The 11,989-nt window shown below is 34.9% G+C and overlaps 1 long non-coding RNA gene across 1 annotated transcript; it reads left to right on the forward strand.

The window, feature by feature from the left end:
- Positions 1–4,585: 4,585 nt before the first annotated feature.
- LOC141697716 (uncharacterized) lies at positions 4,586–5,772 on the forward strand. The gene is made up of 3 exons (XR_012564833.1): positions 4,586–4,650; positions 4,802–4,879; positions 5,730–5,772. It is a non-coding gene; the product is annotated as an uncharacterized LOC141697716 (long non-coding RNA).
- Positions 5,773–11,989: the final 6,217 nt, after the last annotated feature.

Raw genomic sequence — 11,989 nt, forward strand, 5'->3', positions numbered from 1 at the left:
GGTAATCGCGTAAACATAGCCGTCGTAATGTCCGATTTTCTTTGGACTATTTTTGTGCATGACATTAGGACCCGAGAACCCCCTGCTAGATTATTACCACTACCATGTTTAGATAGCTCATGTTACGAGCTTCGTTTTGATATGTAGTTCGTTCAATTCCGATGCACGGTTTAGGAGAAACGACCGTTTCAAGTAACGGCGTTTCGCGAACGAAACTTTTCCCCTCGCCTTACTTTGAAACATAGGTTAAAGACCAAAAAGGGTTAATTAATGCATGAAACATTTATGGTAAGTGTGTTAGGCAGTTGGTAAGACACTCGCGAAGGAATCGCCTTAAAACTCGTAAAGGTTAAATTATTAAAAATGGTGGAGCCGAGGGTACTCGAGTGACTTAAGAGAATCAGTAAGCGCAAAACGAGCGTTAGAGTCTGAGTTGGTTAGAGTATAGATTTACAAGTGACTTTGGTTTAATTCCAACTTACTTGTTGTTTATAGGTTACCAGACTCGTCCCGAGCCATTCGTAACCCCCAGTCGCTCAGGCAAGTTTTCTACCCGTTATACAGTTGTTGTGATGTATATATGTATATGCATTATCTTGTGATAGATGCATGTTGGTTAATTAGCAAATTTTGCGATATATTGAAGCATGCTGATATGGTATATATATGCATGCCTGTTTCGTATTCTTGCCATATATATCTGTTGGTTCAGTTGATAATACCTATGCTAGAGAATAGCGGTAATTTGCATATACCCTTAGTATAGGGACCCAAAGGTGAAAACATTTTCTAAAACCGGGAGTCGAGGATCCCGAGTAGATTTTATATATATATATGGTTATATATATGGTTATAGTTTTCAAAACTATTAATCGAATAAGGTTTATTCGATAACTTTATTTTATTAATGAATATTATCTTGAATATTCATTCGAGGACTTATGACTCCTATATATTATTTATTGAATATTACTTGGATATTTATTTGAGGATGTATGACTCCTTTATTTTATTTAATGAATATTATTTCGAATATTCATTCGAGGGCTTATGACTCAGCTTATTTATTTATTGAATATTATTTCGAATATTCATTCGAGGGCTTATGACTCAGCTTATTTATTTATTGAATATTATTTCGAATATTCATTCGAGGGCTTATGACTCAGCTTATTTTATTTATTGAATATTATTTGAATATTCATTTGAGGATCTATGACTCCGATTATTTGCTTAGATATTTTAAATATTCTTTATTTTATTAAAGAATAAGGTGTCGATAATCAAACTCACTTTTGATTATTCAAATAAAGATAGTACTTTCGTACAGTTATATCTTTGGATATTTAATATTCATTTCAAGTATAAGTTTCAAAACTTCTACTTCAATTATTTTTATAAAGATTATTCTTTATGGAAATATTATTTAAATAATAATATTCAGATATTTTCTAATATATCGGGACTGATTTATTTTGTTAAATCAGCATCACTCCAAACATTCTTAAAAATGTTTTGCGAGTCTTCAAAATGATTTTTAAAAGTTAGAGCGGATCCCAAAACTCATTTTTTTATTTAAGATCCTCCTTTCGAAGGGGATTTAAATACTCGCTCAAAACCTGAGGGATCCGGCTCTGTGGTGTGTTTTATATTCGCAACAAGGTTGCTGTTTTGATAAATGAATTGATTACTTACCCAACACTCGGGAAGTAAAATTCTTGGAACAAGTTAATCCATTAACAGGCATCGCCTGGGAAATATCGGTGAGTTCTCCTTTCCAAATAGATACGACTTCTTGGTGGAGCCGTATCAACAAGTTTCTACTTGGGGAAAGTGGGGACAAGCTTTACGTTTCAGAGTCATGGATTTCATCTGAACTAGGAGTGGCGTAAGTGGCCGAGTAGCGCCGGCCCAGCCTTATTATATTGGCCCAAATGGCCTGGAAGTTCCGCTAAGGCGGTCCATTCCTTAGGAGTTCAGTGTTCGGTTGACAAGTAAATCCGACAGGTTCTCCTCTACATGTAGAAAATGGCGGGGTTGTACTACTACGACTGATCATCGTAAGTGGTCTTCCTGGTGCGGCAAACTCCCGTAATGAGTTCATCATCCAATTGGATAATTTCTGCAACACTACCCAGAGCACTTCGATAGAAAGGCTACGGTTGAGCGATTGTTGAGTGTTGGCAGGGTCAAGTTTTCAAAATGATGTTTACATCAAATGAAGTATCTCGTAACTTCATTTTATTTTGATAATATTTTAAAGATTTAATCTATTCAAATCTTGCCTTATAGTCTCATCTATGTGATGAACTTTTGAAGCTAATTATAACTTGAACGGTGGTAGTTCAAGTAGTATTTGGGAAAGATATAAGTATATTGGGGTATCTTGTAACTTCATCTTTTAAACTTATATCTAATTAATAATTGTCTTATGAATGACAAAGATTTTCAGAAAAACGTTGAGACAAGGTTAGATATATGAGATCACCTTGCAACGATATTTTTTTATACAGTTATATACTGGGACTTTGTGTATATTGTGCATGGAAGAGGACTTCCAATATTTTGAAAAGTATATATGTATATATATATATACTGAATATTTTGCGACTTCATCGCATTAAGATATCAACTTGGTTCATTTCTTTTGACCAAGACTTTCATGAGTACTATGAGAAGGCTCATATATTGTTAATCATTATACATATTATTTTGGTGGGCTTGCTGCTCACCCTTGCTTTCTTCTTTCATCACACAACATCAGATAGACAAGATGAACCAGACCAAGCTCCCGATTCGCAAGAGGTTAGGAGACGTTCCGCAGTTTTCTAGAAGCACTGATGCCGCCATAGCTGAGGTAGGAACTACCAATAGGCTAGGCTTTCAACTTTTGATGTATCAGATTATGTATATTTATGAATTGTAATAATGGCAAAGAAATGTAAATTTATTCAGAAACCTGTTTAAGGTGTATTGGCATATAATTGTGGAATAAAACGACTTGTGATTATTTTTGGATATTCATCTCTGAGACTATAACTTGTGGTGTGTGTGTTTATTGTGGGGTCACAGTACAGAGTAGTTGATTATTTATTAAGATTGGGTGTTGTTAAGGGAAATGGAACTCGTGACAACCCGGATCCCCGACCCCGGATTTGGGGGTGTTACAGATAATTCATTTTATTGAAAGTTGTTTAAATTAAAAAATATATAATTAAAATATTTTTTTGATAAGTTAAAATTTTATCATTTTGTAATAATTAGGAAACTTTAAAAACTAGACCATAAATAAGTACAATAACTAATAATCTTAAGATAATACAATATATTAAAAATGAAAATATTTTTTTTAATATATATATATATGTTTTTCTTTTAATAGAGAACCTATTTTATACCTTGATTCTATTATAAAATTTCATCAAATTTATTGCTAACGCATAATCATAATTATATATTTAAATATAATAAAAGTTTAACAATTGAAATTTGAAAAAAATTAAATTTGATTCTATTGTGCAATAATTTTGGATAACTGTGATTTTATTTTTGATTTTACTACAAAACCATTTTAAACAATTTCATCAAATTACAATAATTTTTAAATAAAAAAATTGTGCAATTTATCATTAATTTGGTAATTAAAATTTATAACTATATATGATGAAAAATGAAATAAATTATGTATTTATATTTTTAAATAATAGTTCATCTCTATATAAAAAGTACTTCATGTATTGAAATCCCCAATATATATAAGCTTTAAAGGAAGTTTACGTATTTTTCTATTTTAATTCAAATAATTATACATTTAATTATTTTTGATTCATTCATAAGTAATTTAAATTAAACTTTTATTTTTTAAATGCAAAACATGAAATTTAAAAATTTATAAACTTTTTTAGTCACAAAATTCACTACATGTGTTTGCATACTGTAATAACCCCAATTTTTGGGAAATTTTTGAAATCCTTATGAATAGTGTTTTTGCTGAATGAGAAAACTTTTCATGCCACACTACGTAGGGGTTCTGTTATTGATCTTCTGGGATATTATTAGTACTCTATGTGGTATATAAGTGTATGTAAAGATCGTCAGAATCCAATTTCCGAACACTTTGATTTTTCCCGGAAATCCACTAGATACGGAAAGAATTGAGAAAAAGGTAACAGAATAAAAAGGATTTAAATTAAAGGATTATAAGAGAGGATCATAAAAAGGAATATAATGTATTGAGAAAGGTTAAGGGAACCTAAGTAATAAGATCCCGGATATGATCCCTCAAACGATAAACGAAAACGAAAGTTAAGCGAACCGTATAACAGATCAGCGGTCATTAGGCAAACAATTAGGAAGTTAATCAAAGGGATTAGAGAGGATGATGTCACCCAACCAATGAGAAGAGGACAAGGAGGGGAGGATGACATCATGAGGATGATGCAAGCATGACATAAGAGGGAAGGAAATGTGGTGGAATATTAACCACACAAAGTCAAGGCTACAAAGAAAATTAACCAAAAAACAAGACAAAAAGCAACCAACCAAGCAAAACAAATCACAAAACACCAAACCTTCCATTTCTTCATGAAGCTCTCGGCTTCTTTCTTAAGAATTGGGAAGTCCAAGCTCCTCCACTTGCCATTTTACAAGGTAATTATCCTAGCTTCTCCTAGTTAAGTTACATACTTCCTAGAAATCTTAGCTTCAAAATCCTTTCCTAGCATTTCCTATAAATCATTCAAGAAGATGGTGAATAGTACTTTCTTGAAATTAATTTTTGTGTTCTTGATTTCTTTGAAAGAACAAGCTTGTAGGAGGTTAGATTAAGGCTTCCATGGGCATTCCAAGGACCTTTCATGGATTAAAAGCTTCAAGGAAGGTATAACTCTTCATGGTCTTAGTTTTAAGTTTTGTTGTTTAGATTTCCTAATGTTTAGATGATGGGTTAGTGTAATGGGTGTGTAATCATGTTTAGAGCTTGTTATGAGTAGTTTAGTTGGTGAGAGGCATGATTATTGTGTGTTTAGAGATTGGTTGATTTTGTGATATTTTTGGAGTTGGAAATCTTGGTTATTAGTTAATGAACTTAAGTAAACTCTTAGTTCATAATTGAGAAATAAGTATGAATTGGAAATATTGAATTGTTGGGGCTGTTGTAGTATGGTATGGATGGATGTTGGTTGTATGAATGATATGTGGTTGAATTGTGGTTGTTTTGAATTGGTTTAAAATTGGGAAATCGCGTAAACATAGCCGTCGTAATGTCCGATTTACTTTAGACTGCTTTTGTTCATATCATTAGGACCCGAGAACCCCCTGCTAGAATATGACCACTGCCATATTTAGATAGCTCATGTTACGAGCTTCGTTTTGATATGTAGTTCGTTCGATTCCGATGCACGGTTTAGGAGAAACGACCGTTTCAAGTAACGGCGTTTCGCGAACGAAACTTTTCCCCTCGCCTTACTTTGAAACATAGGTTAAAGACCAAAAAGGGTTAATTAATGTATGAAACATTTATGGTAAGTGTGTTAGGCAGTTGGTAAGACACTCGCGAAGGAATCGCTTTAAAACTCGTAAAGGTTAAATTATTAAAAATGGTGGAGCCGCGGGTACCCGAGTGACTTAAGCAAATCAGTGAGCGCAAAACAAGCGTTAGAGTCTAAGTTAGTTAAAGTATAGATTTACAAGTGATTTTGGTTTAATTCCAACTTACTTGTTATTTATAGGTTATCAGACTCGTCCCGAGCCTTTCTCACCCCCAAGTCGCTCAGGCAAGTATTCTATCCGATATACTGTTGTTGTGATGTATACATTTGTATATGCATGATCTTGCGATAAATGCCTATTGGTTATTTAGCAAACTTTTGCGATATATTGTAGCATGTGATATGGTATATATGCATGCCTGTTTCATATTCTTGAAATATATATCTGTTGGTTCATTTGATAATACCTATGCTAGAGGATAGCGGTAACTTGCATATACCCTTAGTATAGGGACCCAAAGGTGAAAATATTTTCAAAAACCGGGAGTCGAGGATCCCGAGTAGATTTTATATATATGGATATGGATATATATATATATATATATTTATATATTTATATATATATGGTTATAGTTTTCCAAACTATTAATCGAATAAGGTTTATTCGATAACTTTAACTTTATTTATTTATTTGAATATTATTTCGAATATTATTCGAGGGCTTATGACTCTTTTATATATTATTATTGAATATTATTTGAATATTCATTCGAGGGCTTATGACTCAGTTTATATTATTTAATGAATATTATTTGAATATTCATTTGAGGATCTATGACTCCGATAATGTGCTGTAATATATTCTTTATTTTATTAAAGAGTAAGGTGTTAATAATCAAACTTATTTTCGATTATTCAAATAAAGATAATACTTTCATATAAGTATATCTTTGGTTATTTAATGTTTATTTCAAGTATAAGTTTTAATACTTCTACTCCAATTATTTTTATAAAGATTATTCTTTATGGGAATATTATTTAAATAATAATATTCAGTCATTTTCTAAATATTCTGGGGACTGATTTACTTCATTAAATCAGCCTTACTCCAAACACTCTTTAAAGTGTTTTCGAGTCTTCAAAATGATTTTTAAAAGTCAGAGCGGATCCCAAAACTCATTTTTTTTATATTTAAGATCTTCCTTTTTAAGGGGATTTAAATACTCGCTCAAAACCTGGGGAATCCGGCTCTGTGGTGTATTTTATATTCGCAACGAGGTTGCAGATTTGGTAAGTGAATTGATTACTTGCCCAACGTTCGGGAAGTAAGCCCATCTCATTGAGTCGGCATAAGCGACAGGCCGGGGTACGGTCTATTATTGTGTAAGTGGCTGGGTGGCAGTCCATCAACGCGTGAGGGGCCGGGGTACGGTCTAGCGCGAGGTCCTAATGCGGCCAGGGTGATGACCGGTGAGGAATTCATCCATCTACAGTAGAAAAGGTTACTTATTGGTATCTTTGCCTGATCAGCGAGATATCGGGTTTATGCCAAAATTCTTTTCCTTTCCAAAATTCATTGGATGTTTCAAACTCTGTTCATACTTTACATAACAGAGGTTCCAGGAAATGTTTAAGAGATATATATGTGGATATATATATCGGGACTAAATAAAGTATCTCGTAACTTTATTTCATTCAATAATATTTCAAAGATTGAATCTATTCAAATCTTGTCTTGTAGTCTCATCTATGTGATGAACTTTTGAAACTGATTATAACTTGAACGGTGGTAGTTCAAGTAGTATTGGGAAAGATATAAGTATATTGGGGTATTTGGTAACCTCATCTTTTAAACTTATATCTAATTAATAATTGTCTTATGAATGACAAAGATTTTCAGAAAAACGTTGAAACAAGGTTAGATATATGAGATCACCTTGCAACGATATTTTTTTTTATACAGTTATACACTGGGACTTTGTGTATATTATGCATGGGAGAGGACTTCCAATATTTTGAAAAGTATATATGTATATATACTGAATATTTTGCGACTTCATCGCATTAAGATATCAAACTTGGTTCATTTCTTTTGACCAAGACTTTCATGAGTATTATGAGTAGGCTCATATACTATTAATCATTATACATATTATTTTGGTGGGCTTGCTGCTCACCCTTGCTTTATTTCTTCATCACACAACAACAGTTAGGAAAGATGGCCAGACTCCAGCAGACCCAGCGCAAGCGCGTGGGAAGCGTCCCGCGTCTTCCCGAGGATGTTGTAGCTGCTATAGCTGCAGAGGTAGATCTATTGTAGATCAGACCATCTACTTTTGAGAATCAATTATGTATAATTATAACTTGTGGCAGATAATGGCAATTAACTGTAAATTTATCAAGTAATCATTTTGGGTTGTAATAACTTTTAAATTGTGGATTCAAAGACTTGTACTTATTTAAATTTCATCTCTGAGACTATAACGGGTTGTGGTGTGTGTTAGTGTGGGGTCACAGCATAAGGTTATTTATTAATTAAGTGAAGTGATATTGTGGAAAGAAAGACCGTGACGACCCGGATCCCCGACCCCGGATCTGGGGGTGTTACAGAAATGGTATCAGAGCTAAGCATTATAAACCTCAGAGATGATGGGACGTTAAGATAATAAATTCACTAAGATAATAAGAACTCTTGCCAAGTTCATAGTCGGGCTACCTAACGTAGTACTGACAGTTAAAACCCTTATGGGAACCCTTATAAATATCGTGATAGGAGCGTAGTTCGTTATCGTATATGGTAGCGGGTCTCCGAACCCTGAGGTTGAGGAGCAACATCGCGATGATATTTTATTACTAATTGGAGATCAGATTGTGGATCCGATAGAGTGCCCTAATGCAGGACCGGATGATGTTGATATTGAGGATTTAGCGGTTGAGGATGTTGTCCTAGAAGGGATAGTTGTTGAGGAGGATCCCATGGAGGATCCTGATAGGATTGGATAAAGGACCACTGATGAATTGATGACCATGGTTTGGGTCAACTACCAGAGGTAGGATTGGCCGGTCACTACCGGAGGTTCGTTCAAGTTTGTAAAGATAGTAACCCCTTTAACGCGGCTTACTCGTAAGACTGAGAAGTTCGAATGGACAGAGAAATGCGAGAACAGCTTTCAAGAACTGAAGCAGAGGTCGGTGATGGCCCCTATGCTGGCGTTGCCGGATGGAAAAGGAGATTTTGTGAAGTGTAGTGACGCTTCGCACAAGGGCTTAGGGTGCGTGCTTATGCAGCACGGTAAGGTAATCGCGTACATGTCAAGACAATTAAGGTAATATGAAATTCGATATCCCCGCTCATGAGCTTAGGCTCGTGGCAATAGTTTTAGCCTAAAGATTGGAAGCACTACTTGTATGGAGAGAAGTGCGAGAATTACCTAAGCCATAAGTGCTCTAGTACATTCTTACGTAGAAAGAGCTCAACATACGCCAGAGGAGGCGGTTAGAGCTAATCAAGAATTATGATTGGGAGATTCTTTATCATTCGGGGAAAGCCAATATGGTGGCTGATGCCCTTAGTAAAAAGGAGAGACTCAAGATGATAATGTCTTTTGGAGAGTTTATAAGAGATTTTGAGAAAATGGAAATAGTAGTGAAGGTAACCGGAGCCGGTACCGAAAAGCTGTTTGAGATAGCAATACAGCCCGAATTATTGGAAAAGATCATATTGTGCCAGAAAAAGTTATGAATGAAGGCAGAGAGCCGACAAATAGATAAGAGGTTAATACCGAGAAAGATGAGAAGGGAATAATGAGGTATTCCTACAGAATTTGGGTTCCAAATGTTCAAGAGCTTAAAGATGAGATCTTAGATGAAAGCTAGTTTGAGGAATAAGATTTAGAGCAAACCCTGAACGTGATAGTCAGGGAGGTCGCCATCAAGATAGAAGGAACCCATGACATAATGGAGTGGAAAATGAGGATTTTAAATTAAAAGATGACCCCAATTATGGGGAGTAGGATGAAACATTTCATACTAAGGAAACAGAAAGTCGAGTAAGGAAAGGAGACCCGAGACGGTACTCCTATACGGCAATTCATGGACCTGTCTAAAAAGAACTTAGACTATTATCCCCAACCACCACCCTGAGGAGACAGTGCGGTGAGAAATTCTTTCAGGACCTTTAAGTCGCTAAGCTCTCAGAGTTCCATGGAACAAGCTGACCCAGCCGAGGCAAGAGCCTGGCTAAAGGAAATATAGGAATCATTTGAGATTCAAAATGATTGATGAACCACAAAAGACTGTTTTTATCACTCACTCTCCTAAGAGAGAGACCACCCGCTGGTGAAAGGCCAAGGAAGGCACGGAGCAAGAGATTATAATAAACTGATTTAAGTTCAGTCAATTGTTTTCAGGAAAGTACTTCCCAAGGTTATGGAGAGAGTGTAAAAGCTTTAGAGCCAGAACAAAGGCAAACGAGTATGATGAATTGTGAATTTAAGTTGTAAAAGTTGTCAAGATTCGTTCTAAGGACACGAATCCAGAATGACGGGATGTTTGAAATCAATGCTTATGTTGTGTTGGTTCATGAAATAATGATAAGAAAAAGGGAAATAAAAAGGAACTGAAGTGGAAAGGGATTTAAAGGCAAAAGAGTTTGAGGTATGATAAGGGAGTCGGGTATGAGGAAACCCTAAAGACTCATAGCAATAGAAATAGAAAAGTATGTAATCGTCAGGATGATGATGATCCACCATGAGTTAAAATTGATGGTTGAAGGCATAAGAGATACATATATTGTACCCCCTTTAAGTTGGGAGAATTCGAGGAAACCTTGAAATAGTTCGAAGGATAAATAATGAGACGCAGATAGACTGAGGAGACAAGAAAGTAAGAAATTAGGAAAAATTGGATGAAGGAAGTGACCTTCAAGAATGTGAAGTGTAAGACCGGTGGCTTGATATCCAGAAAGGGAGACGCCAGGTATGAAAGATATCCCAACATTGAGGTGACTATTGAGATAAACAACAAAAGTAAATAAGGAATTATTAAGAAGAAGTTCACGTTGAACATGACCAATATCTTTCAGAAGCTCCATGTTATCATTACCAAATCAGGAAAGAAAAGCGGATGACCATTGTTATCTTTTGGAGGCCATATGGATTGACCTCAATTTGAATAAGGATGCTATTATGAAGTTAGGTATAGACTATCGAGGTGGGAATGATGAATAAGATAATCTATCAAGGATATATGAATTGATTTATCCATGGAAGGATGCATGTACCTTTTTAAAGGTGGAATTAAGAATAGAACATCGGTAACTTAAAATGAATCCTAGGGGAATGCATAAAGGTTGGCATTTCACCCTTAATAGGGATAGTATGAGTTTTGACAGTATGAATTGGAAAGGATTAAGGTAATAATAACCTTTAAGGATTAGTGGAGAAATTTTTCAGAAGTATATAGACAATGGTTCTAGTATTAGTAAATGGTATTTTGATATGCCCTGTATATAGGGAATACAGGAGGAACGATTGAACGATAACCTTAGAGGTTTTACAAGGAGAAAGGAAATATTCGAAGTTCTCAAGAATAAAAATGTTGATAAAGGAAATATGACATAATTATAATGTTGCCAAGTGAGGCACGTGCTAAACCACGAGAAAGTATAGATCGAACCAGTAATGGTCGAAATTGTTCAGGGCAATTAGGACTTAAGATAAAAGATGTTCTAATTATGATTGAGCGTCAGTCATGACAGTGATTAACCTCTAAAGACTGAGGCAACAACTTATGGAAAAATGGTGATTTTTTTTTACTTATCAGATGTTAAGGAAAACATCTTCACATAAGCTGTGATTGAAATGAGGTAGAAAATTTAGTTGAAGGTGGTTAAAAGACATTGATTATAAGGAACTATTACTATCAGGGAAGGCCAAAGAGGTGGCCAACACTTTAAAGGTAAGAGGATAATTATAGGCGCTTGTGCCAAAGGAATACAGTAATGATGGTTAAAACTGTGAAGGTTGTATTGTGGTTTGGAAGATTGACATTCCTTCTGATGACTGTGCAATACCCAACCATAATAGTAGTTCGGTAAAGGTTTAATTCGTGTAATCGCCAGGAGCGGGCTATCTATCTTAGAAGGTACCATCTTGAGAATGAGCCAGGACTATATTTCAAAAAGGACTAAACAAACCTTTGAGTTAAGTCTTCTATTGAAGGTATATGATTAAGAATGGTATTAACCTGCTATCGTTGCTTTGATTGAAACTCTTCTGCACTTTTATCTGCTTCATGTCATGTATGTATGTCAGGATCAGGAGTGTTCTTCATGAATCAGGAATGGTGATTATGTTACCTCCTTAGAAGGATTTGATACGAGATGTATGGACTCCGTATGGTTAGCTATTAAGACTTCATGGAAAATGAATGACTACAGTAGGTCAGTGGTGGACCATAGTAAGGCAGCAATGATTATGCGGGTAATGAGCTGATTACAA

The sequence above is a fragment of the Apium graveolens genome, chromosome 11, assembly GCF_009905375.1.
Source record: "Apium graveolens cultivar Ventura chromosome 11, ASM990537v1, whole genome shotgun sequence".
Lineage (NCBI taxonomy): Eukaryota > Viridiplantae > Streptophyta > Magnoliopsida > Apiales > Apiaceae > Apium > Apium graveolens.